The sequence below is a fragment of the Seriola lalandi genome, unplaced genomic scaffold (assembly GCF_002814215.2).
Source record: "Seriola lalandi dorsalis isolate HSWRI2012SDOR001 ecotype SW California unplaced genomic scaffold, Sedor1 jcf7180002054581, whole genome shotgun sequence".
Taxonomy (NCBI): domain Eukaryota; kingdom Metazoa; phylum Chordata; class Actinopteri; order Carangiformes; family Carangidae; genus Seriola; species Seriola lalandi.
The window spans coordinates 1582155-1587786 of NW_019525134.1; the positions used below are offsets into that span (position 1 = coordinate 1582155).

The 5632-nt window shown below is 42.5% G+C and overlaps 1 protein-coding gene across 1 annotated transcript in view; it reads left to right on the top strand.

Annotated features, from left to right (window-relative positions):
* gabra3 (gamma-aminobutyric acid type A receptor subunit alpha3) overlaps positions 1 to 5632 on the top strand; it is an 83891-nt gene that overhangs the window by 23883 nt on the left and 54376 nt on the right. The gene's annotated exons all lie outside the window — the stretch shown is intronic.

Genomic DNA, 5632 nt, shown 5'->3' on the forward strand with positions numbered 1-5632 from the left:
GGGGGGGTTCGTGAAAGAAACAAATAATGAATAATTCTTCACCAAAGGACATTACATCTTGTGCACGTTACTTGAAGTGTTGATGACGACTGAACGTGACTGGATACCTCAGCTACTGTTATCCGCTCAAAGCGAAAGACATATATGCGCACAAACAAACCACAGATGGAAGATATTAGAGAGACTTTGGTGTATACGATGATAAAAACACAGCCTGGCAAGCTGTAGGCTACAAGCCAGATGGATGACGGCTGTGAGGCATATCGCCACCCGTTTCAGAAAGACAAGAACACCAAATCTAATCGTTTCTAAAGGTGAATCCTCTCGTTAACTTGAAAGGTAAAAATGGAAGTAAAATGTATCATCTACTCGCCCGTTTCTCAGTCTGAAAGCAGAGTCTGGTAACTGGATCCAAATCCAAGCACAACTTCCAAAGCCATAAAGAACAGCCTGTCCAGAACGCCGTCGGTCTCTAAACAGCGTATGCGGCATAATAGACTTACTATTGTCAAACCATTGACACGTTACTCCAAAAGATTGATGATGATATGAAAACAAAACAAATAGGTGATTCATTGCAGTAAGAATATTTTCCATAGACATATAATTATATATTTTCGAATATAAAACGGCCCCGTGCCGGAGAACTTGAAGCCATGCTAACGAAATAACCACACCTCCATAATGGTCCTGCTGAACGACTGCAGGACTGCCGGTAGTAATAAGAGTATAGAGATCGTTTTTGTACTCAAGGACGTCCTGTGACTTTCACACTTTTAAAATAGAGCCGATGCCACCTTGTCCTAAATTAGAAAAGTAGTATCATCACAACATAAAGTGAGCTTATCCTCACATCTAAATATTTGTGCTCTCCTCTGCACAGGTCTAAATTTCACTGACTGGTGAATCAATTTGCATTGTGCAGCACACCACAACTATGATTGTCCATTCACAGCATTTTCACTCCTGCATCCTGTGCACATTTTGTCAGTGTGTGTGTGTGTGTGTGTGTGTGTGTTGGAGTCAGCAGAAAAAGAAGCTCCAGCATGTCGAGGAGTCATTCTAATCACACTCCTTGTAATTTCAAACGAAGAGATTGCGCAGGTTGCCATGTTAGCATTGTTGATAAGGTAGGATGTTATGGCAGCGAGATGTGGCGGTGTGTAAATCACTTTAAGATTTTGCACGCTAGGAAGAGGCTCACCGAACCTGGAAGAAAGCAGGCCGGGGAAGGAAATCAGAACAGTGTGACAGGGATTAGCCCAGTTTGCTTTGTCATTGTGCCACTTGGCTCTCCTTGCTTATTAGGAGCACACAGCGCTTGTAATTACATATACATTAAATAGAAATGTGTGGCCAGGAGAAGGTGCAAACCTGGCAGCAGATCTATGACACGAAATCTGTATTTGGTTGTACTGTACTTTCCATTCAAGAACAGTGTTTATAGTTCACCTGAACAACTGTTCCGACACCTCCGTCCACATACAGGCTACAGCCACACTTCTACGCTTCATTTTAAAACAGCGTTTTCAAATGAAATCGTCCAGACTATCACACCTGAAAACACACTCATGCATGACCAATCATGTGCACTGGGCATGCGCAAGCTGGTGTAAACAGGAAGTAGAATGTCTCCCCTGCAGCTGATTAAAGGTAAAAAAAAAATACTACTAACAAGGATCAGCAAAGACAGCTGAAGTGTTAAAATGCAGAATTTACATGCAACATGCAAAGACAACAAGGTCAGTGACACTGTGATTCATCATCATGTTGTATTCACCACTGGCAGTCCAGGCTGATGAGAGCCAATCAGGAGAGACCATGAGGTGACTATGTCATCGTTTCCAAAGGCCTCAGTTTGTGACCATCCAGACTACAACACAACCCCAGAATTTTCAAAATAAAACACAACCCCAGAGTTCTCTAAATAAATCAGGTCCGGGAGTTGAAAACAATGTAAAAGAGATGCTTATTAAAACGGAAACGTATTGGTGTGGACAGAGCCACAGTGATCTGGTGCCACTGGTGTGGGGCTGTTGTCATGGTTTGGGTTAGACCCTTGTTCCACTGAAAACAAATGTAAATGCTTCAGCATAGACTGCAGATTATGAATTCCAACGAGTCATTACAGTTGGATATTTATTTTTTTTCCTACGTTTGAACACATGTTAATATTGCAAATAAAAAGTGACAGCCCTGTCACCCTACATCAGCAGCCAACCTCACTCCTGCTCTTGGGAGAAAATCCCTGCAGCGGGGTGGGGTGGGGTGGGGTGGGGGGTTCCAGAGGAGAGGAGGCTGCTGTAGAAACATATTAACGCATATGGTTGTTGGAATGAGGTGTAATGTTCAGGTGTCCACATCCATCTAGATGAGAGGCTTTCAAAGTGTGAGGCACGCCTCCGCAGGTGGGCGAGAGCTGAAGGGAGAGACGGTGAGCTGCAATTTGCATCACAATCTGTCCTCACAACTTTCTCTTCATATGCGAAGACACACATTACATGTAAAGCCAGACTTCCACTGAGAGAAAAAAGATGCTCCTTATAACAACCATAATCACATTTTTAAGTTTTCTTCAGCATCAGGTTAATCCAGTGATAGTTGTCTGTACATAACAGCTGATTCAGCTGCTTTAATGCTGCCAATTCACCACAACATGAACAAATACAGTCTAAACACAGGGCTCAGGCTGTAGTGAAGCTGCTGTTGAGCTCAATAAACCCAGGGTAAATAGTTCTTTCTAAAATGTGTAACTACAGGAAATTAAAAAAAAACATCCCAACCAACTAAACAAAACATAATAATAGTTAAATAATATATTCACAGCTGAAAAATGGAAAAAATACTTGAAGCCTGACCTTGGTTTGATTATTCAGCATGAGGCCAGAAAAGAAGATTGAAGATAGAATTAATGACATTAGTATTCCGGATATTAATGAATAAAAATATGGAAAATCATTAGATGTGATGAGAGCAGCAGTTAATAATGGAAATCTATGACATTTTGACGTATTAAAGGGACAGAAAATTGTCATCACATCCGTTCCGGCAGGGCTCAAACAGTCAGTGCAATTCATTATGCATGGCCCTAACACAGCAAGTGACAAGGATTTTCCCCAATGTTAATCTTTCTGCAATTACTTTGGACATGATGTAGTGCACATATGCAAAATCCTTTACCCAACACATTTTATTCAGTTTAACGTGTGCCGCTGTAAATGAAGCTTCACATGAGCCCAACTGAGGGAGACATTTTTATCTGTTGCCTCTCAGGAGATCCAAACTTCAACCAGAAAAAATTAAGTTTCTCTTGAAATTTGCATGAGAAAGTGAACGTATATATTAATTGTCCATCAAAGTTCAAGCTGCTGAAGGTTAGAAATAAGAGCGTGAGCGTGCAGAATATCAGAGTATCAGCAGAGCCGCTTCTCTCTGAGAACTGCCGCCTCCCTGATGCCCACTGATGCTATCGGCCGGCTCCAAATCGGCTTTGCTACAGTTGAGGCAGGAGACTTTCCTAATGGATTAAGGTATAACAGACAAATCCTCTATATAAGGGTCTGTCATTCTGCACATCACCAAATTTCCTCATTTCCTGCACACTGAAAGACAGGCCATGATTAAGCTATTATTCCCAGGAATCCATGTACTACATATGAATGAGACGGCTGTGTTTATTTCCAAGGGTCTTTCATTCCTTCAGCTCGCCGTCCCTCCGACCCCCCCGCCTCCCTGCTCTCCGCTCAGCACTTAACAAGTATGGACAGTCAGGCCATCTTGTCTATTTTGTTTGTATCTCTCGCCAAGCTGCTGGCTAACGTGGCACATAATCAATAGCTATAAGGACGAGAGGCCTATATGTAACTCTGCCCGTGGATTGGCTCTGAAGTCGCCCTCGCTCTCTCACGCCGCCTCGCCTCACATGAATTATTCACAGCGTGGCAGAGAGGGGCATCACTTTGAGACGTGACCCGGTCAACAGATAACATTCTGTTTCGGTAGCGTTGTCAAGGTTAATGTGTCACAGGTCCGGACAAGGGTAATGTATTCATGGAGGAGCCACTTTGCTGATTGAATGGGCGGGCAAACTGTTTCTGCGTGAGGTCCAAAGAAAAGGAAGTCAAAGGTTCACGTCAAATCAGGAATTATATCAGTCAACACACGCCGCCTGCTTTTTTTTTTACTTTTCTCCTTTCACAGCAGGATTTTGTTTAATTGGTTGGGCTGTGTTTTACTGAGCAGTTTAACCGGTGAGGGTAACAGTGACCCTAACCATCTTTACAACTGGGCACAGAACAGCAAGACTGGGTGTCTGTTATATTCATCAGCAGCATTGGATAATTACACACACACACACAATTAACGTTTAGTGCAGTCGGTCAAAGTGGACCCGCAAACCAGCTGCTCTGTAAGATCTAATAGATGCTTAAATACACGGTTTGGCTAATTAATTCAACCTTCACCTTTTGTTTTCACTTACAAGTAAGTGGTTTAAATAAAAGGGTGAAAGTGGATTCGTTGAACCTGTGGACTGTGGAGCGTCTGGAAATGTGTCTCAGCTTTTAAGCTTGCGAGTAAAATTAGAACTGTTGCCTGACTTCTTAATTCTTTAGAAGTTTTATTGATCTGTTTTTATAATTACCCTGAGCTGCTGTCAATATTCTGTTTATAGAGTAACTGGTAAAGTCAAGTAACTGCAACAGAGAGCTCAGACTAGTTGTGAACAACGGGAGAGATTTTGTGAGAAGCAACAGCGGTGTCATGTGAATCCAGGGTCCTTCCATCATCCCAAATTCTTTCAAACTTCCATTGATCTGTGCCCTAATTAGTTTCAGTCGATTTCCTATTGATATGGCGAGCATCTGGTCAATGATCTTCAAAGTAACCATTAGCGGACATGCCCCAGCGGGCGAGAATCAAACTGAAACAGGAATGCATTCTTCACAAGGTGTCTGCACAGCTGCACACTGAACGCAGACCACTCTGTTTTGGAAACACACCAATGCTAAGCTAATGTCTGATGTCGTTTAAATTGAACCCTCAAGATACAACTACTGCTACAGGAAATCACCAGATTAAAATGTGTGGGCTGTTAGCATAGCTCAAGTTGCTTTTTTTTTAGGAAATGACCCAGTCTCACTTTCCATTAAGTATTGTCTATGAAACACAATAATCTCAGAACATACCATATTCTTCGCCACCAGCAACATCCACCCTCGACTCCCTCTGAATCTGAAGAAACAGGCCGTTCAATACAGATTAAAATCCCCAAACCTACAGTAACTGCCTCTGAGTCAGTTTGTGCAACACACTCAAAGTGTTGTCTCTCACAGACAAACCTACTTTTCTGTCTGATTCATTGGAGCAATTGGACTTTAAATTATTATTTCATCAAGTGATACGTATAAAAGTTGTGCTGCTGCGGGAAAATAAAAACCTGCTTGTTATTAGTTTTATTTAACTCATAACTAACTGCATAACCCACGGTCATTCCCTGTTGCTGGGAACACTGGGAGCAGGTGAGCAGTTTGTTCTCACGCCGACTGCATCAACATCTTCTGCTGCTCAAACACAGTTTGTTTTCGGGTCAAAACCTGCGACCTGCTGGAGGACCCCCCCCCTGCCCCTCCCC